Here is a 21,658-nt window from a genome sequence, read left to right on the forward strand (position 1 = left end):
CCAGGCAGTGAGCCGCGTTAGGCTGGGAACCGTTTCCCTGGGGGAGAGGTGAGAGCCCCGTTGCTTGGGCCATTTCAAACGAGACTTCAGGAGGGCAGATTCGGATCCTCAGAGGCATTTTGCCTCCTACCTTCTATTGGAATCAAGGGGAAAGAGATGCCTAAATACCCGTGAGCCACCCTAGGGGAAGCTGCGAGGGCTGGCAGTGGGAGGCTGTTTCCTCAGTGGGCTTGGTTTGGTTATGCCCACGCTTTGTCCACACATGCCCAGCACTCTGCCGCCTGTGATGGCAATTCCTGGTTACATTAGGGCCAGATTTTGGAAAGGCGCCTTCCCTTGGTGTGGAGGCAATTCAGGATAGGGCCATGTTTGGGGCCCCTGTTCTGCCAACATTCAGACTGAGGTCAGCGAGACCACTCCCGTGGGTGTGCCTGCAGGGTTGGGGGATGGTCTAGTGGAGATGGGGCTGGACGTGGCCTTGGGTTCAATTACTAGCTCCACCACAGACTCCTAGGGTGAGTCACTTCATCTCCCCTGAGCCTTTGGTCCCTGTCTGTAAAATAGGGACAATCCCTTGCCTACCTCCTAGGCCAGTTGTCAGGGTAAAGTACATGAGGCCTGCAGAGGCTACGGAGATGCAGGCAACTTGACTGAGTTTGTGTGTGCAACCAGGTACTTAGATGTCTCAATGGCCTATGTTGCACCCATAGAAAAGACACCTGCAAAGCTGTCTGTGGTGTATTGAAAACTGGGTTACAATTACAAGCTATCACTTTAAGTTTTGAACAGTTTCCTGGTCCTGCTTGCAGGCTTAGGTGCTGTGCAAGGAAGCATGCAATCTGGGATTTTCAGCAGTCAGTCTGCAAAGAGCCAGAGTTGAGCAAGTGGGGTAAGTTGTGCCTCACCACCTGAGGGAGCAGCCTGCTTTGTCTCTCTCTCTGGTTTAGGTTCTTGTGTGTTCAGGTTCTGGATTTTAAGAAATAAAGTTGTGGTACCTTGCAACCTTCCAGCAAGGATGTGTTCTGTTTGTATCTAGGGTCTCTGTGTGCCGTGAATATAATACTGTTGGCTCAACAAGAGGGGCCTGGGATGCAAATCAGCTGCTCACTGGGTCTAAGTTGTGATAGTATGCTGGTGAGGGGCGTGGATGGCTAAAGTTTGAGTGCAGCCCCTCCACACTGCTCAACTCTGCAGGCTTGGGCAAGAGATCTCACCCTACTGACTTTTTGGACTTCTGGGAATGTCCTGCTTCTGGATGGATGAGAGATCCCATAAGAGCAGCTGAGTGAGGGGTGGGGGTGGAGGACCAAGGGGATCCTGGCTCCTGCAGCATCTCCCTCCTTCCTGAGCAGAAGGACTCCCATTCTGGTAGTGAAACACTGAAAAAGTGCAGCCGGGCCTCCGCAGCAAACCGGCACGGGGCTCCGGTCGGCGTGCATTAACTGATCTGCAGAAAGGAGTTTATTGGCAGCTAGAGCTGGTTGGGCAATGGCCAGGGGAGGGATTTTATGAACACTTTTCCCTCGTTTGTTCAATCCAAATTTGAAATGTTGACAAGGGTTTTCCAGCTTTTGACAGACGCTCCTGCAAACAAATAACATAAAGGCAGAGAGAAATGTAGGTGACATTTTCATGGACTCCTCCCCTCCCCCATCTATTTTCTTACCAGCTGGTAGTTTGGGTTTTGGGGGTTTTGTTTATAATTTTGGGGGAAAACTCTTGTCTGAAAATCCAAGGGCAGGACATTCTGAGCACTGCAGAAATGAAGGACAGCGGCCAGTGTAACTGACCCTCCCACCCCCTATACCCAGTTATTCTTGGCCGGGTCCCTGGGCGGGGCTGAGGCAAGCTGTCCCCTCTCTGATCCCCCAGCTCTGCAGAGCCTTGGCATCTCAGGGACAGCACTGCTTGAAGCTGTCTCTTTGGCAGAGCTGCGGAGAGCAGCCGGGCTGTGGAGAGGGGCTGCAGAGAAGGAATGAGCCCTGTAGATATCTGCCAACACCAATGCAAGTGAGATGGTGCAATATAGACAGGTAATCCCCCACCCACTCCATGTGGCGCGCTGTCCCCCTCTAGTGGTGGCGGAGCCACAGCGCGAGGTTGTTGAGCCTCAGCTGACAGAGCTGGGATTTTTAGCTCAAGGCAGAAGAGGTTCTGGATTTAAGATCCAGAGATGACAGGTTCGATCCCTGCGGCGGCTGACCCACCTAGTGGTGTGGTGTTACCTCTGTCGGGGAATGGCTGTGCTAGTCCCTGACAGAGCTGGGTTTTTTAGCTCAAGGCAGAAGAGGTTCTGGGTTTAAGATCCAGAGATGACAGGTTCGATCCCTGCGGCGGCTGACCCACCTAGTGGTGTGGTGTTACTTCTGTCGGGGAATGGCTGTGCTAGTCCCTGACAGAGCTGGGTTTTTTAGCTCAAGGCAGAAGAGGTTCTGGGTTTAAGATCCGGAGATGACAGGTTTGATCCCTGCGGCGGCTGCCCCACCTAGTGGTGTGGTGTTACCTCTGTCGGGGAATAGCTGTGCTAGTCCCTGTGCCAAACTTCTGAGCATGCTCACGCTGCGCTGGATCTTTGCAGGCGCCTGAGCCGAGGGCGGCTGAGCCAAGTGCGGGTGCAACCAATAAGAGCACTAGCCCCATGGCAAACAGTGGGACCTGGACCATCCCTGAGCTCTGCAGCTCCATGGGGCGAGCCCAGCGACTGGGGCTGCCGGGACACATCCATTCTCATTTACCCTCCTGAAACCAGATTAAAAAGAAAATTCAATTGTTCCTAATGCCTTCCCCAAATGGCTAATTTATATGCTAATTAGTGAGATAGGAATCGATGGAGCCTGGTGATCAATATGGGATTGCAGACGCTGGGTAATGAAATTCATTCACAGCCGCGCTGGCCGTGGAAATGAAGCAATTATGCAGAATAGATGGAGATGCTGGGGAGATGGGACTGGGTTCATATTTCAGTTGTGTTCCTTCCTTCTCTCCTCCAGCCTGGCCCCCCATAACCCCTCCAGGAACACTCAGCTCCATTGCTCTCGCAGCCCTGAGGGCAGCCTCTTCTTACTGGCTCTGGATGGGATGTGTGCCCTGTATTCTGTGTCTAGTGGGCATTGCTCGAGGAGTCTAGGGCTGACGGGGCCACTGTATTACACTGTCAAAGGGAGACAGTATCGTCTAGTGAGCGATGATCCTGAGATTAAAGCACAGGGCTTGGAGTAGGGAATGCGGGATTCAATCCCAGTTTGGTCCCGGGCTTCTTGGGAAGTCGCCAAACCTCTCTGGGCCTCAGTTCCCCACCTGTAAAGTTGGGATACGGATCCTGACCCAGCTCCCAGGGGAAGAGGTGTTGCGGTGCTGAAGGCATTATGTGCAGACAGTGATTTGCACGCTGCATTATTGTCGTCATGCCAGGCAGTCTGAGCAGATGGGGACACTGGCCCTGTAGAGAGGGCAAAACACAGGCGCCATCTCTAGAGCAAGGATGACCCCACATAGAGGATCACCGTGTAAACCTAGAGCAGGCTACGTTGTGCCTCAGACGCTGAAGGTGCTGAGGGCAGAATCCAGCCCTTGGTTTCCTGCTGGAGAACTCAAAGGCAACGAACAGGGTCTGCAAAGCAGGCCGGTGAGGGGGGTGAGCAGGGCTCAGGCTGTGAGGGGGGTGAGCGGGGCTCAGGCTGTGAGAGGGGTGAGCGGGGCTCAGGCCGGTGAGGGGCGAATGGGGCCCAGGCCGGTGAGGGGCGAATGGGGCCCAGGCCGGTGAGGGGCGAGTGGGGCTCAGGTTGGTGAGGGGCGAATGGGGCCCAGGCCGGTGAGGGGCGAATGGGGCCCAGGCTGGTGAGGGGCGAGTGGGGCTCAGGCCGGTGAGGGGCAATCGGGGCTCAGGTCGGTGAGGGGAGAATGGGGCTCAGGCCGGTGAGGGGCGAACGGGGCTCAGGCCGGTGAGGGGCGAACGGGGCCCAGGTCGGTGAGGGGCGAACGGGGCCCAGGCCGGTGAGGGGCGAACGGGGCCCAGGCCGGTGAGGGGCGAACGGGGCTCAGGCCGGTGAGGGGCGAACGGGGCCCAGGTCGGTGAGGGGCGAACGGGGCCCAGGCCGGTGAGGGGCGAACGGGGCTCAGGCCGGTGAGGGGCGAATGCGGCTCAGGCCGGTGAGGGGCGAACGGGGCCCAGGCCGGTGAGGGGCGAACGGGGCTCAGGCCGGTGAGGGGCGAATGCGGCTCAGGCCGGTGAGGGGCGAACGGGGCCCAGGCCGGTGAGGGGCGAACGGGGCTCAGGCCGGTGAGGGGCGAACGGGGCTCAGGCCGGGGAGGGGCGAACGGGGCCCAGGCCGGTGAGGGGCGAACGGGGCTCAGGCCGGTGAGGGGCGAACGGGGCTCAGGCTGGTGAGGGGCGAATGCGGCTCAGGCTGGTGAGGGGCGAATGGGGCCCAGGCCGGTGAGGGGCAATCAGGGCTCAGGTCGGTGAGGGGCGAATGGGGCCCAGGCCGGTGAGGGGCGAATGGGGCCCAGGCCGGTGAGGGGCAATCGGGGCTCAGGTCGGTGAGAGGCGAATGGAGCTCAGGCCGGTGAGGGGCGAATGGGGCCCAGGCTGGTGAGGGGCAATCGGGGCCCAGGCTGGTGAGGGGCAATCGGGGCTCAGGCCGGTGAGGGGCAAATAGGGCCCAGGTCGGTGAGGGGCAATCGGGGCTCAGGTCGGTGAGGGGCAATCGGGGCTCAGGTCAGTGAGGGGCGAATGGGGCCCAGGCCGGTGAGGGGCGAATGGGGCTCAGGCTGGTCAGGGGCAATCGGGGCTCAGGTTGGTGAGGGGCGAACGGGCCTGAGCCGGTGAGGGCTGAGGGGTGCTCAGGTCGGTGAGGGCCGAGCGGGGCTCAGGCTGTGAGAGGGGTGAGGCGAGTGGGGCTCTGCTGAGATGGCGTCTGTGTGACCTGCTCACGCAGACAGTTGAGGGCCTGTGGCAGCACCAGGGAGCCTTGAGCAGTGAATTCCCCTGCGTGGGTGGCTAGCTTGGGCATGCTTGAGGCGGCATGGTGGGCACTGGTCCTGGGGAAAGGGCTGGGTGATGTAAGGGGTCTTCTGCAGCCTCAGTACTGTGATGCAGGTCCGGCTTGTGCCAGGCCCAGCCAGGAAGCCTTTGTGTGGGGGCACAGGCTGTTCTGGGAGACACGGGCCCCGGGGCTCCATGTGCCTGCCAGGGCTTATCTGAGCATCTAATGTGTCCCCTGAGAGGAGGCTAAGCAGCCTGGACGACCCTGCAATTTCTCCAAACTATTTGCATGAAATACTGCTGGCGAAAAGCCCAGCCCCTGATTGGTTGTTGCTAGGTAACGTCATAATCATCAGGAAATTAGGCTGTTCCCCCCCCACCTTCGGAGTGTGTGTGCAATTGCAGGGCTGTGCAGAGACAGGCTGGGGGGAGGGAGTGGAACAAAGAGAGATCAATGGGATGGTGTGGTGCGTGTGGACTCCGTTGGCACCCAACTGCATCCTCCAGCAGGACACGCTGTCTCGCTCCCAGGCTTGTTTCCTCAGCGGAAGACGAACCCTGGTGGTTTGAGTCTCCAGCAGCCAAGCCCTGTGCTGCAGAGATGAAGCTGGAGCATGGATCTTCAAAGGCAAGTTTGACATTTGAAGCGGCATTTGAGGTGGCGTTTGCACTGTGTGCGAGGCCATGCGCCCGGAGATAGGGGCGTGCGCTGCAGACGGGGGAGCAGATAAAGGGGAGCGAGGAATAATGGCATGTTGGCCGGGGGCAGGGCTGATCTGTGGGTGGTAATGTTTCCATTTGACTCTGGCTCGTAAATAAACCCTGACTATCTAGAACGGTGCAGCAGCTGGGTGGAAAACTGAGTCCTCCCGTGGCTTTCCTGGAGAGGGTACTTGGGCAGTGGAGTATTAACAGCTTTGCCTTTTGTATTGTGTCACAGGAGTGCGTATCTGGGGTTTGTGCGTGTTTGTAATATAGATCATTGATGACCAGACCATGTAGCACTTTAATAGTACTAGACATTTTCCACGCACTGTACAAATATCTTCCATCCCTCAGGCCTTTTTTAGGCTGGCTTCCCAGAAGGCTCGCCCCTCTTCTAGGGAGCACACTACACTCCCATCCCTGGTTTGGGCCCCCAAGCTCTCCGAGCCTTTTCAAGCTGCCCTTCACCAGAATTTGAGCCCCAGCTTCCCCGAAGCTGTCATGGCCATCAGTGGGTGCAATAATTTGCCGTAATCAGTGGCTCGGGTAGCTGCTCAGCTGTGCCCATGGCGGAGATGGGCGCAGTAATTGCTTTTTGCATAGCGTGCATAGCCTGTCAGATTGATTACCCCTCCTGGGGTCAGCCACTCCGCTCTGGCTCTATTCCACATGGGCCTCTTTGGAAATCACTCAGCAATAACTCCAACTGACTTTCCTCCCCACTCCGCTCCCGGCTCAGCTAATCTAATGTTCCCATTAAGGTTCCAGTTGGCTTTTTAATTCTGTTTAAATTTAAAAGCTGTTCACTTAATTTGAATGGGGAATGAATTAGCCTATCTGAGGGGGGCCTTCAGTTGACTAGGGATAAACTGTGACTGCCGGCATGGGGGGACAGAAAGCAGGGTCCAAAGGGGTGGTTAGCCACAGCGGCCAAGAGCTGCAACTGGGCCCGCCCACCCCACTCCCGCTGCTGGGCAGGGCCTAGGAGCCAAGGATGCAGAGAGGACCGGGCAGCTTCTTTAGCCTAGTTAATCTTTTGTTGCGAAGGGCAGCTATGCTAACGAGGAGGCTAGTCTGGTGGTTACAGACCCTTGAGGGTGAGGTTCACTTCCTGACTCTGCCAGTGGCTCCCTGTGACCTTTGCCAAGTCACAGCGTCTCTCTGGATCTCAGCTGTGCAGTGGGAGAGCATCTGTCCGGCCTGGTCCATTTGTAAACCCACTGGGACAGGTGTTCAGGTGTCTACAGACAGGCACCGGGTGAGATTTTCAGAGCACCTAGGCCTACAGCAGGGGTCGGCAACCTTTCAGAAGCAGTGTGCCGAGTCTTCATTTATTCACTCTGATTTAAGGTTTCACGTGCCAGTGATACATTTTAATGTTTTTAGAAGGTCTCTTTCTATAAGTGTATATATATAACTAAACTATTGTTGTATGTAAAGTAAATAAGGTTTTTAAAATGTTTAAGAAGCTTCATTTAAAATTAAATTAAAATGCAGAGCCCCCCGGACCGGTGGCCAGGACCCGGGCAGTGTGAGTGCCACTGAAAATCAGCTCGCATGACGCCTTCGGCACGTGTGCCATAGGTTGCCTACCCCTGGCTTAGAGCCTCAGAGGTATTAAGGGGCCTCGCTGCCCCTGAATTCAATGGGAATTAGGGACTTCCCCACCTTTGAAGGGCCCTGGCTTCTACTGCAAGCTGGAAAACACAACCCTGAAAGTGTCAAAGGCAGAAGAACCTGAGTGGCTGAGTTTTTGGGCCAGTCTCTCAGTTCTGTGGGTGCCTGATTGGTGGTTTCCGAACCCTTTGCCACGGCACTGTTGCTGGCTGCACAGAGAAAGCCACTGACAGGGCCCAGCAATGAGTGTTGTTGCTCCTTGACTACCCAGGCACTGCACTACATCTTCCTGAGTGCAAACCTACCGGCCCATCATCTCTTAGCTGTCCATTTACATCTGCACGGGGTAGAGCCTGGCTGGAACACCTCAAGCCCCAAAACATGAAGTAAATGGAACTGACTGTCGTTAATATCAAAAAATTAATCTATTCCCTGGTGCTGGAGAATGGTGTGAACTGCCCACCTGTCTTGCCATCCTCAGAGCTGTCTGGTTCACTTTCCCACATTGTTTTGGTTCCTTGATCTCTTGGGGCTCAAAATCTCAGTGGCAGACTCGTTCACGTGCCAGCACTGGAACGTGGGGCAGCAGCATGTGTCTGCCCTATTCAGGGGTGTCAGGGCCAGTGCATCCCTGGTACAGGCTGGGGGAGCCCCAAGAGCTGCCTTAAATTGCATCCCTGCCCCTGTGGCTCCTGTGAAGCTGTGCATGGGCACAGAAGGTCCACTCAGCCACTGCTACACTAATCTCCTGTCCCTGGCTTGCTCCCCCACCCTGTCCCAGCAACCCCCCTGCACCTATGGCTGCTGTTGGCAGAGCTGGCTCTGCCCTACATTTAGGAGCTCCCTGCACTGGGGAAATTCCCAGGGGGGAGCCGTATGCCTGCTCTGTGACCCTGTTTTCCCCCTTTGGCCCAAGCCCTTAGCCCAAATTCTAGTCCTAGCCTGGTTGTTTCTGTTGAGAGGGAGGAGAAATTGATGCTACAAGTCACCTTTGAATTTTTTGTTGTAATCTGGTTTATTTACCAAGGCTGTACAAAGCCCTGTTTCCATGAACACAGGAGGAACAAACATCAGCAGTTTCCTTGCTCAGAAACCCCTGAGCCTGCCCCTCCAGCCAGTTCTGTGCCCAAGAAGCCCTGTCTCAGCTTCCTTTCAGGGTCCCTCTCACAACTGCTTCTGCTGGCTTCCTGCCTCCAACACTCATGGCCTGCAACTGGACCACAGCCCCTGCCTGTGCAGCCAGCCCATAGCTCAGCTCCGACCAGCCGTGCAGCCTGGGCCTTGGGCAGGAGCCTTCGTTCTCTGCAACTGGCTTTGCTCATGAAGAGGCCCAATTGCTGTTTCCATGGAGCCTGGAAGAGAGTGCTTGGCACACATGGCCTCTAACGAGGTCTGTGATTGGCTTTGGATCCACGATGGCAGCCACGAATACCTTTCAGCATGGCAGACCCCCTTGCACCAACCTGGGGCCATTGGGAAATGGGCCCCTGAGGGCCTGACTCCCAACTGCCCTGCACCTTGTGTTGTTGTTTACACCAGTAGTTCTCAAACTTTTGTACTGGTGACCCCTTTCACATAGCAAGCCTCTGAGGGCGGCCCCCCTTATACATTAAAAACACTTTTTAATATATTTAATACCATTATAAATGCTGGAGGCAAAGTGAGGTTTGGGGTGGAGGCTGACAGCTCGCGACCCCCCATGTAATAAACTCGCAACCCCCTGAGGAGTCCCGACCCCCAGTTTGAGAACCCCTGGTTTACACCAATGCAAAGGGGATGCATGTTGCCTCACCAGAGTGGTCATAAGGTCAAAGGGCACTGATCCATGACTATATCCCCTGTGTCTCCAGCCATGTGGGATTTTCTTGTTTGTTCCTGGCTGGAATGTCTAAGTCTCTCTAGTGCAGTGGTTCCCAAACTGGGGTTCGCAGAATGTTAGAGGGGGTTCGCCAGAAAAATTTCACTGATGGCGGACAGAGGACCCCGGGCACTGGAGACAGCAGGTGGGACCCGGTTGCAGGGCAGACACCCTGAGCCCCAGGGAGAGCAGGGCCAGGCAGTTGGGTCTGGCAGCCCGAGCCCTGCCCCCGTAAGCGGGGGAGCCGGTAACCCAAACTCCAGCCCGAGCCCCAGGAAAAGCAGGGCGGGCAGTTGGGCATCCATCACACTGAGGAAATTTAAACTTAAATCCCTGGAAATATTCATTTTTAGGAGGGGGTTCACGAGATTTCACAATTTAGTGAAAGGGGTTCGCGGGCTGTTAAAGTTTGGGAACCACTGCTCTAGGGCCTTCCAGGATGGGTGATGAGGCGCTGGCCAGAACAGGGGCGCTCCCGCAGACCTCTGGGTGAGGGCAGTTACTGACAAATACAGAAGTGTCCCTCCACGGCATGGGAGATGGCGTCATTTGCAGCATTTCATTTCTCGAAGCAAAGTGAGCGACGCATGTTCACTTCGCAGAGAGCCGCCGCTATGGCCTTCATTTGGAGAATGGATACGTGTGTGTGTGCATGTGTACTATGGATGCACAGTTGTGACTCCAAGTTAATGGACAGGTGGTCCATATCAGCTGTCTTTTGACACCCCCCCTTAATTGTCAATGGGTATGAGCTATTGATGCACATTTTTTTGTGATCAATTTGGGGCAGAAGGGCTTTTCAGTAGAGTTTCCAGCTCTCCAATATGTAGCTGAGAACTGATGAGCCGTCATTCAGGACCCTTTCCAACATGTTGAAAAGAAGAGTAAAACCTTTCCAGGCATTAGAACAATTTCCACCCTCCCACCTGCCCCATCCCACTGCTTAGAATCACTCAGGTACGGGATACAGCTGAGTAGAATGGGCCAGAACCCGTCCTGGTATAAATCAGTGTCATGCCATTGACTTCAACACCGCTAAGATGATTTACCCCAGCTGAGGATCTGACCCAAGTGTAACTCAATGAGCTGTTAACCCTGCTCGCGTTCAGGGTGGATCCGTGTCAGCAGAGCTGTCGGTGACAGATTTATATGTCAGCCGGGTTGGTGCGGCAGTGCTTAAAAGTGTAAGCGTATAAAATGGACGCAGGGAGGGCTGAATTGTGGGCGCTGTCAGGCTGCCTATTCCATGCACGGGGAGCATAACCGTTCCTCAGGCCTCTGAATCGACTAGGGACCTTAAAGCTCTCCACTGAGAGAAGTAAAGCAGTTTCTAACTGAGCTATTGAAGTGATCCAGTGCTTCTGGTTTATACCAACATTTTCAAACCTGGGTAGCAAAAGTTTATCTACATTTAGGCACCAGATCCTGGCACCCGCTGCAGCCCCTTGTCATGGCCCTCCCTGCACCAAGGGGCCTTAGAGCTGGCTCACCTGGCCAGCTTGGGACAGTCCTGGCAGTGCAGATCCCACGTTCACACCTCCCTTTACAGCCTGCATTGGAGGGCGTGTCTAGGGCAGGGCTGTGGGAGGGGCATGGATGGAGTGTTAATTTGTAGCCAGCGCAAGTTAGAGCAGCCATGTGGCTAGTCTAACTTGTGCCAGGGTCTGAGCTAAGCCCCTGGCTCCAGGATCAGAGTCACAAAAGCCACAGGACTGAGACCCAGGGGCTGCTTTTGGAAATGTGGGTCTTAATTTCCAAGCACTAGAAAGCCAACATTTTCAGTGACTCAGCAAGAAGCTGCTTTGCTTCCAGCAGCAGAAAACTGTAGGGAGCTTGTTAAGGTCAGTGAGGCCCCAGATCCTGCTCCCCTGGGAGCTGATCAGCTCTGTGGAGTCCCTGGGCTGCCTGGCTATGAACAACCAAACCGCCATTAAACCATGCATCCAAAATGTACCAGCCTCCTGGACTCATGGCCCCACCCCAACTGGTGGGGATGGCTGGAGCCCATGTTTTTCTCTGTCACCTCCAGAACACACTGGGGCAGATGGGACAAAGCGCCCATCAGTGCATGGCTCCCACGCACCCCAGCCCTTCTGCCCCACAAACCAGGAGGGCTGGGCGTGCCCAACAGATATCACTTGGTGCAGGGCCAGCGACTGGCACTAGGGAGGCCATTAGGATCCGTTTTCCTGCAGGAAGTGAGTGTGTCTGCGGCACTCCATCAACCGGGAGTCCTGCAAGGTCGGTGCTTCCTCAGCAGGTACTGGCCTGCCTGATGGGAAAGACATGTATGGGGAGCATGTGTGCATGTTGCCTAGCACCTGGGCATGTGACAGGAGCCGGGTCTGAGTGTGAATGTGCGTGTAAGACCTGTGGGGCGAGTGTCGGTGTCTATCCATGTGCAGTTGGGGCAGGATATGGCTGTATGGTTCTCTGCTGCTTTGATCATGGGGGTGTTGCCCGTCATTGGTGATTGCCTGTGTGTGTGTGTGTGTGTGTGTGTGTGTGTGTGTGTGTGTGTGTAGGTGGCTCTGTCTGTCAGTCTCCCAGGTGCAGGGCAGGACCCCGTGTCTGTCTGTCTGTCTCACAGGTGCAGGGCATGGCTCCGTGTGTGTGTGTCTGTCTTCCTGTCTCCCAGGTGCACAGTCACGGCTCCGTGTGTGGAGGGGACTGCTTCTCACTTCAGTTCAATGTGACGTTATTGTAGGGTTACCATATTTCAACAAGCAAAAAAGAGGACGGGAGGAGCCCCGCCCTAGCCCCGCCCCTGCCCCTCCCACTTCCCGCCCCCCCAGAACCCCCAACCCTCCCCCCGTTCCTTGTCCCCTGACTGCCCCCTCCTGGGACCCCTGCCCCTAACTGCCCCCCGGGACTCCACTCCCTATCTAAGCCTCCTTGCCTCTTGTCCCCTGACTGCCCCAACCCTTATCCACCCCCCCACCCCCAGACAGACCCCTGGGACTCCCACGCCCCATCCAACCACTCCCCACCCCCTGACAGCCCCCCCAGAACTCCCAACCCATCTAAACCCCTCTGCTCCCTGTCCCCTGACTGCTCCGATCCCTCTCCCCACTCCTGCCCCCTGACAGCTCCCCCCCAGAACTCCCAGCCCCCTACCCCCCGCTCCTTGTCCCCTGACTGCCCCCTCCTGGGACCCCTGCTCCTAACTGCCCTCCAGAACCCCACCCCCTACCTAAGACTCCCTGTTCCTTGTCCCCTAACTGCCCCCTCCTAAGACCCCCCCCAACTGCCCCCCAGGACCCTACCCCCTACCTGTACCCTGACTGCCCAAAACTTTCTCCACTCCCCTCCAAAAGCCCCCCCCCCGTTTCTTGACTGCCCCCTCCAGAACCTCCCTGTCCCTTCTCCTGCCCCCCCCTTACCCTGCTGCTCAGAACAGGGTGTTGGGCTCTGTGCCAGCCGGGCACATGGCTGAGCTCCCCTGCACAACACAAAACCCGGTCCCTGGCCCTGCACAGGGCTGCCGGAGCGGGCTGCAGGAGGAGGAGCTGCTGCCGGCTCAGAATGCAGGGGGGGGTGGGGGTGGGAGGAGGAAGCTGCTCCGGAGTCCAGCCCGGGACTTTCCTGCAGCCCTCCCAGCCGCTCGCTCGCTCTGCTCTGCCAGGGGAGGGGGAAATCCCGGACATTGTGAGTGCTTTACAAATTCCCCCCGGACGCTATTTTTAGCACACAAAAGGAGGACATGTCCGGGTAAATCCGGACGAATGGTAACCCTAGTTATTGGCACAATCACATAGGCCAGTGTTAAAGTGTGAGAAAAGAGGTGTGTTCCAGAGGCGCTCAGCTCAGGCTGCTGGATTAAGCACTGATCCCGGGTCAGGGGTCTCTACTAGAGCTGGGTGACAAAAATGTGACCAATTATTTTTCTATTACAAAAGGCTATTTCCCTGGAACCGAAATGTTCTGCGAAAATGGAGCAGTTTTGACAAAATCTTCAATGGGAAGGTGCCTGAGGGCCAGGATGGAATTTCTGGTCAAAGCACAGGCCCAAGTGGCTGACTCTGGGCCATTTGCCTGGTCTGTGGGGGACCTGTGTCAAGGCCCTGCTCTGAACCCACACATCCTAGCCAAGTACCCTCCCCACTTGGCTGTTCTGGGGAATCCCTCTTGAGGTTTGGGATTTTTGCAACAAAATTTGTAAGGTCTCAGTTTGTTCCATATCAGAATGAAAGCGAAGTTCAACCCTCGGCATTCGTCACACAACAGAACTGCAGCACACGCCATCTCTCTCCTCCCGGCCAGGCAGAGCTTTTCCCAGCATTCTCTGACTCGTGATGATCTGAGGCGGAACCTCTCTCCTTGGGCTCCCTCATGCTTGGGGCTCGGAGCAGAGAGTCTCTGTCGTGGTCTCTCCCCAGCCCCGGTTACGGTCACTGCTCTTGGGGCTTGGGGTGCTGGGCACCGTGGGCTTCCCCAGTGCCAGCTAATGGGGAGAGATGCTATATTTGGGAAGAGTCTGCCACAGTTTCTCCATGTGCATGTGTGTCTGTGTGTGCATGTGTGTTCATATTACCACGTGTGTGTGTGTGTACACGTCACTGCGTGTGTTTGTATGTTTGTATCGCCGTGTGCGTGTGTGTCTCTGATCCATGTGTCTGAGTTCCCAAGGGGGTGTATGTTTCTGTCTGTCACCTTGTGTGTGCCTGTGTGTTTCTCTGATCCGAGCATGTGTGTCTCTCTGCTCTGTGTGTGCTGGGGAAGGGGCTGGCAGTGCCTTTCCCCTCAGGCAGCTTATTACACTTCACCACCACACACTGCTCTTGCCCCTCTCTCTGCTCCTTCCCTGACTTGGTGAGCCATTAGCCAGGCGCCGTCTGTCACTAACCGTTTCCAGGCAGCCAGCGGCGCAGTAACTGACGCTCTGGGCAGGGCTCTTTTGAAAGCTGTCCACGTTGTCTTGCTCCTCAGAGTCCGGTCGGCTCCGGTCTTGGTTCTGGACCAAGATTTGGGTGGGGGGCTCCGCACAGCTCCCTCCTGTGCCCTCCCTGCCTGCCCAACTCCCTGAGGCTGCAGTCAGTGGCCTCATCCATTTCCTTGAGCATTTAGGGCCAGGGTTGATCTGACTGACTCCGCCCCGGCATGGCCCCCACCTCGAGGGGTAGCAACTCAAGTGGATGCCACTGGCCCTTCTTCGCAGGGTAGTGGGGGCTGGTGCATTGAGCCTGATTTCTAACCCCAGCTCTGCCCCTGGCTCTGTGTGGCCTCAGGCCAGTCACTTGATGGCTCTGTGTTGGTTTCTCTCTCTCATCCACTGTGTAGGGGGCTTGTCAGGGTTAATTAGCCAGTGTCTTTGCAAATAGTTTGCATGCCAAAAATGAAATTAATTGAGGGCTCAGGTTGCTGAATTAATTGATATAATCTTCATGCAATCTCCATAATTACTGCATGGCTACTAAAAACAAACCAAGCATCAGAAAGGCAGGAAGAGGGTTGTTAAGGTGATTCCCATCGTTACTAATATTCCATTGACAGTGTGTGATAATCCACGTGGCACTTGCCAACACCAGCTGTAACTGGGACCCAGGTCCCTGGTAAGAGGTGCTGAGCACTCTCTGCTTCCACTGAAGTTCAGGGCTTTCAGCACCTTGCAGGATCTGCCTCTGAGAGCGTAGAGTGGGGTATGAACAGCTCCCTGCTGGGCTGTCTGCAGGATCGAACCTGGGAACTCTGGATCTAAAAGTACTGTCTTTGCTACTGCTGCTGGAGCTACAGGGTCTCATGCTGCTCGGGTAGGTACAGTATTGCACTGACGAACTAGTGCGTGATGTGACCAGTCGAGGGGGCAGAGACCCACCTGGGGTAATGGTCAGGGCCGGCTTTAGACCGATTCCCCCGAATCGGGCCCCGCACAGACGCCTTTTTAATTTTTACTCACCCTGCGACGCCCCGGGCCTTCGGCGGCACTCAAGGACCCGCCGCCGAAATGCCGCCGAAGACCCGGAGCGCCGCCGGGTGAGTACGAATTGGGCCCCGCACTTGCTAAAGCCAGCCTTGGTAATGTATCTGTTGCATGGGGAAGGGCTGACAGCTGGTTTCGCACTCTGCCTGGCCCCCGGACAGCAATGGGGGCAGGAGAAACCCCTCAGACGGAGCTCTGAGAATATGCTCCAGTCTCTCCACCCCCCATGGAGCTGAGAAAGTCTGTTGGAAAAGGGAGTCTCTGCTTTTCGTCTCCGGTGATGTTCCTGAGCCTTCCCTTCCTCAGGCACTCTGGAGAGAGTCCCTCTCTGCCCTGCCCAGCCACCCGTTCCAGCTCACCCAAATTGCCCTGTCCTCTCTCTCTACAAGGCATTAGTGTCTGATCTAAGGAATGGAATTACCGGTAGGGCTCCCTCTGCTCCCACGAGAGCAAGGAGACTGCACCCGGGGAGGGTTTGGTCTGTGGGGGGATTTCGGGAAATTGTAGGGTTCCCAGGAAAGGGAGGAACAGGAGCCTTTGTCTAGAGCAGAGAATGATGGGATCAGGAGTTGGGCAAACTCCTCCACCTCAAACTCTGCAGAGGCCTGAGCTGAGACCCCCCTGCTACTCCTGTCCGAGGTTCTCCACACACAGCTCTGCCGCTGCTCCTCACTCCCATTGCACAGCCTCCACTCTGCTAGTCCAGCCCAGACCCTCCCCCTCACACCCCAGTTCTGCCAGCGCCCCTCAATCCTGACTCCCAGCGCTGGGCTCCCCACACACAGCTTTGCAATACCTCTCAGTCCTGGCCTGCAGCTCCCTCCTATCCCAGCCCCAGGCTCCCCACACACATCTCTGCCAGTGTCCCTCAATCCCAGCTTGCAGCCCCCCATCCCAGTGCTGGGCTCCCCACATAGCGCTGCCAATACCTCTCAGTCCGGACCTACAGCCTCCTGCTATCTCAGCTCTGGGCTTTCCCTGCCATTCTGCCTGTGCCCCCACGCCCGACCTGCAATCCCCAGTATTCCAGCCCTGGTTCTCTCTCGTCCCCCGGGTGATGCGTTGGTGACATGGAAATCAGACGGGAGGAACACAGGAGCAGCCATTGCAGTCAGTCTGGAGAGCTGGTTCTGGAACACCAACCAAACCTGCTCTGTTTTGCCCAGGCCATGGGTGGGACCTGTGTTCCAGGCAGGGTGCGGCACCTAGGCCCGGTTGCCCCAGAGAAAGCTGGTCTGGGAGATCACAGCCAGCACTTAACCACTCTTGGCTGTGATTAAATAAAATGAGAACAGATGCCCTAGCCCCTGGCATGAAGGAGGGATGGGGGGGGGTCCTTACAGGGCGGGAGCCTTTTATCCAGGGCTGCTCGCCAGGTGCTGCCCGTCCGACCCGAAGCCTCTTGTTCTGACATTCCCGGGCAGTAAGAAATGCAAATGTTATTGCTGCTCGCCCCATCCCGGCGGGCGTGTTTCCTGGCCAGGTCCCCCCAGCCGGCCAGGCCCCCCTCCCCCTGCCCCATCCCCACCAGGAAACGGGACCCAGACCCCGGCTGCCTTTGAAGTGTGTTTGTGTAAGGAAGGCAGCAGGCCTGTGCCCCTTGTTCGGGGGAGGAGCCGGGCCGCGGCTGGGGAGGTGTGAGGAGAAGGGTCGGAGATGGGGAGAGACGGAGCCGGGTGGGTGCCGGCGGCAGGGATCAGGGCTCCGGTGAGTGTCGTCCCTCGCGGTTTGCACGGTGCTCAGGGAGATGTCCTAGGGTCTCGAAGCAGAGCTGGAGCCAGGGGACCGTGGGAAGGACAGACCGAAGGGAGGGGACTGTGGGGGGACCGGCCTGGGAAGTTCTGCAATAATGTGGGGAGAAGGGGGCTGGGATGTTAGAAGGTGGCGGGGGGAGGGCTTGCAACAACTGCGTGGATTCTGGGAGGAGGGGGCAGGGAGCTTGTCCCTGTCACCCGCGACTATGGGGAAAGGCACACTTCGAGGCAGCTACTAGACAGGCCTGGTTTTCACACGTGGGGGCCATAGTGCGGCTCCTGGATCCACACTGGGGCACCCACATCACTGTGTGGCATGTACGCCAGCTGCTTGCACCCCCAAGGATCGAGGTGGGCATCGAAACGCAGGGTTAGAACAGGTCTGAGCAGGGACGCTGGAACAATGTGTGTAGTGGGGGTGCTGAGAGTCATTCAACCAAACTGTAAACCCTGGATATGATGGAAACCACTTAAAGCCAGGGTGTGTGTCAGCCCCCCCAACATCCCTCGTTCCAGCACCTGTGGCCCTGAGAGGTGCCCACTTGTGAAAGGACGAGGGGGGGGGCAGGGCTGGCTCTAGGCCGATTCCCCCGATTCCCTGGAATCAGGCCCCGCGGGTAAGAGGGCCCCGCGCCTTAGGCTCACCCGGCGGCGGTCCGCTCTGGCGGCATTTCGGCGGTGCGGGGGGGGTCCACTCCGGGATCCTCGGCGGCATTTCGGCGGCGGCAGGGGGTCCGCTCCAGGATCCTTGGCAGCATTTTGGCGGCGGGGGGTCCTTCAGTGCCGCGGAAGACGTGGAGCAGACCCCGTGCTGCCGAAGACCTGGACCGCCGCCGGGTATTGGAATTGGGCCCCACAGGTCCTAAAGCCGGCCCCAGGGGGGAGTGGGGGGGATTTGAGCAAGTGTGTTTCTGTATATTTGTCTGTGTGTGGATGTGTTGTGCACATCCTTTGAATAGAGATGAGCCTCTCAGAACCTGGAGAAAGTCTGGAGAACCGGCCTGGCTCTGATACTGACCTGGGACCCAGGGAATCTTGGAGCTGCCCTGTGAGACTAGAGCCCTGTGGCAAGACAAACCCATACAAACTGCACAGCACGCTCATCCCCAAACACAACGCATGCCCACACACTCACAAACACACACACACACACATGCACGCAAATACTCACCCCAAACACAAACCACACACACACACAGCTGCACTCACCCCCCAAAACAACATGTGCACACACACTCACACACACACACATGCACACAAATACCCCAAACACAAACCACACAGACACACCCACACAAACACACATGCTCACGTATCAGCACGCACAAACCACACACGCACCCATGCCCATTTGCTTGTGGTTCTTGCTCCAATGTTGCTGGCTGCAGGTACACTCTCAGGGAGTGAGTATTTACCTGCCCAGCTCCTCACCTGGAAAGGGTGGGAAGGGGCACTGGGGAGAGCAGGCCATGCAATGGGATGGGAACACATGGAGACGGTGAGAGGCATTGGTTTTCCAATGGACGTTAGGCTTGTTATTGCATTAGAGACACTCGTGAACACACCAGCACCTTCCCAGGGGACTGCCAGGTCAGCCATGGGCACAACAGGTAAATGGGGGCAAGGAGAGGGGGCTGGGTGATGGGGAGCAGGTGGGGCTGTGCAATGGGGAACTGGAGAGGACGTGTCTCTCACTAGGCCAAGACTAGATCCCTGTGTCAGACACTGCTGCCTGGCCAGGTCCAGATTGGCCCATCACGGGACTGTTTCTTTTCCCGCCATCAGGCAGTGCCAGCTGCAGTGAGCCGTGTCCCAGCTCCCAGCCACAGAGCCCCTGGAGTGAAGGGAGCCCTGCCCTTGTGCACTGGTGAATTCACAGCGCAGCACTGATGTTTCACAGGACAGCAATCAATGAGGGGTGGTGGTGGTCAGTTGGCACCAGGCTGGGAGCTTGGCCGGGCTGCAGTAAGAGAGGGATGGAGCCACCATCTGGGCTGGGCCAGCAGAACCCTTGTGAGAGGCAGATCCACGGTACACAATGATCCACTGCCCCCCATGAAGCTCCCATGGCAGATCTGCGGGACCTTTGTGGGGGGCAGGAACAGAAATCCACACTCAGGAGCCAGCCTCCCTCCCTGCCAGGAAGGGGTTAATGCTGGGGCTGGTGTGCCCTGGCAGGCGCTGGTAACCCTACACTAATTCCACTCCCCTGAACAGAGCCAGGCAAGGTGTCTCTGAAGGGAGCAAAGGTCATGTGTCAAGAGGGCTCCAGCAGAAGTTTCCTTTACCCTCCTCCAGTCAGACATGGCCTCTTCCTAGCCCCCAGTCTGTCTATGGGGCAGCGTCCACCCGCTGATCTAACTGCTCCCACCTTGCTAGAGTGCTGGGGGGGCCATACTTCGGGTACCCCTGGAAGGAAATGTCCTCCTCTTCCTCTTCCCCAGTGGGGCAGTGTCTGCCGCCTTCGCTCAAACCCCCACTGGTGGGAGCTGGGCTCAGCCCCCAGGTTGTGGGGTGGGGAAGTGTTGGAATGAAGTGGGGTATGGGGCTTGTAAGCAGGGGCCCCTCTCCCCGGATGAATGCCGGGGCTGTGCATGCTGCAGGTCCTTTGGAGGTGTGCCCATCCAGTCACAGGCGGGGTGTTCCCTGGGCTGATGCCGGGGCTGTGCGCGCTGTAGGGCCTTGGGGGGAGGGGTGTGCCCATCCAGTCACAGGCGGGGTGTTCCCTGGGCTGATGCCGGGGCTGTGCGCGCTGTAGGGCCTTGGGGGGAGGGGTGTTCCGGTCCAGTCACAGGCGGGGTGTTCCCTGGGCTGATGCCGGGGCTGTGCGCGCTGTAGGGCCTTGCGGGGGAGGGGTGTTCCGGTCCAGTCACAGGCGGGGTGTAAATCAGGGTCGCTCCGTTGGATTAATGGGCCAGATCCCCAGTGGGTGTGTAAATCAGCACAGCTCCAGTGAAGCCAATGGAATTAAACTGGTTCACACCAGCTGGGGGTCTGGCCTGATGACACTCAACTCAAAGGCCATCTGGATTTCGGGAGAGAGAACCCTTGTGCTGGTCGTGGTGAATTGTTTGGGCTATTGCACATCTCCCATTGCCAGGGTGTGTGGATCAACCCTCCTTCCTGCTGTGCCTGCCCTTCTTTGGGGCGGGCATTTTGGGGGCTGGGAGGGGACCGGAGCAGGTTGGGGGCTGGGAGGGGACCAGCGCAGGTTGGGGGCTGGGAGGGGACCGGAGCAGGTTGGGGGCTGGGAGGGGACCAGCGCATTCACCCCACTTTGGAGTTAGCAGCAGAGCAGCCAAACCATTAGAGCCCGTGCGGATACAAAAATATGGATCCGCATCCTCCAGGATCGACGTCTGATCTGTCCCGCGATCCGCTAGCTGTCTTTTACCTGTACCTGCACCCGCAGCAGCAAGCCCTCTCACAAGGGCTAAGCGGGGTGTGGGGGAGTCTTGCAGGGAAAAGGCAGTGTGTGGGTGGGGACTGGGGGTAAGGGGCAGTGCGGGAGCGTGGTCTTGAGGAGAAGGGGCAGCACGGGGGGGGCAGGTGGGGTGGAAGGGGCGTCCCATCACATGCTGCTCTTGGCCTCGCCAGCTACGGCTGTGTTGCATCACAGCGGGGCAGAGGGGTGGGGCGCTGGGGCCCCACCCGCTCCCAATCCCTGTGGCCGGGGGTGGGCCCTGCTGCCCAGGAGCTGGCGGGCTGGGCCAGGCCATGGTGGGGACGCTGGCGCTGCCCAAGGGGCCCGAGCTGCTGGATAGGAAGTGGTGCGGCGAGCGGGTTCTAGATAGCCCCAACTCCAACCTGCTGCCCAGCCCCCGCCACTGGCTGCTGCCACCGGCCCTGAGTGTGCTGCGCCCCCCGGGCTGCCCGAGCTGGACACTGCGGGCCAGGCGCCGCCGGTGAATAGAGCCCTCCGCGTTGTGTCACATCCGATCCACTATCTGCAAAAATGGTCCGCGGGTGTCTGCGGATTTGCAGGGCTCTACAAACCATTGCTCTGGGTTTAGTCACTTCCTCTGTTTGATATTTATGAGTGCCTGGGTATTTGTAGCTGGGTGCTGGCACTCACGGCACTGTTCAGTCTGTACTATCTGAGGTGTGTGATTGGTTGCCCAAGTCACATGACAGTTTCTGCTCCATCATTGGATGGCTGAAACTTTTTAAGTAGGAGCGTGAGGCTGGCGGATGAAAATTGGGCGCTAGCACGGAGGGCAGAGCCATTGGTGCCATTGTCAACTTGCCAGTGCGAGAGCAGTGAATGAGGAGAGGCAGGCACACGAGGGGAACAGCTGATCAACAGCCGCACGGACACAAGTGCCGACTTTGTCATTTCCAGGGGGGTGTTGAACCCCACTTCTCCCCGAGGCCCCGCCCCCACTCCTCCCCTTCCCCCAAGGCCCCAGCGCGCCCGGCTCTCGCTCTGCCCCACCCCCTCAGCGCCTCCTGCACGCCATGGAACAGCTGATCGTGGTGGGTGGAAGACGCTGGGAGGAAGGGGAGGAGCTGATCGGTAGGGCCGCCAGTGGGTGCTGAGCACCCACTATTTTTTTCTCGTGGTTGCTCCAGCCCCAGAGCCTTTGCAGGATTGGCCCAGATTTGGCACTGATTGTGTTTGAGTTGAGATGGACAAAGAGGGAGGTGGAAAAGGGCAAGTGGGGAGGCCTCTGTTGGGTCGGTTGATTCACTTCGGCCCCTGCTCTGGTGCAGACAGTGCGATTCTGCAGCAGCGAGCATGGTGTGAGATTCCTGCCTGGGCTGCCAGACCCGCAAAGAGAGCAGCAAGGTGGGGGCCTCCTGCACTTCTCCTGAGGGGT

The 21,658-nt window shown here is 57.5% G+C and overlaps 1 protein-coding gene across 11 annotated transcripts in view; it reads left to right on the plus strand.

Moving 5' to 3' along the window:
* PHC2 (polyhomeotic homolog 2) overlaps nt 1-21,658 on the plus strand; it is a 129,251-nt gene that overhangs the window by 35,072 nt on the left and 72,521 nt on the right. The window contains exon 1 of one of the 11 annotated variants that reach the window (XM_042856213.2): nt 5,477-5,612. The exons of 9 other annotated variants lie outside the window; for them this stretch is intronic. The gene's annotated coding sequence lies outside the window, so the exon portion shown is untranslated. Of the gene's footprint in view, nt 1-5,476; nt 5,613-16,769; nt 16,792-21,658 lie in introns of those variants that run through there. One more of the 11 variants, XM_042856214.2, reaches the window with a different exon arrangement.

This window comes from Chrysemys picta, chromosome 21, assembly GCF_011386835.1.
Source record: "Chrysemys picta bellii isolate R12L10 chromosome 21, ASM1138683v2, whole genome shotgun sequence".
NCBI classification, from domain to species: Eukaryota; Metazoa; Chordata; order Testudines; family Emydidae; genus Chrysemys; species Chrysemys picta.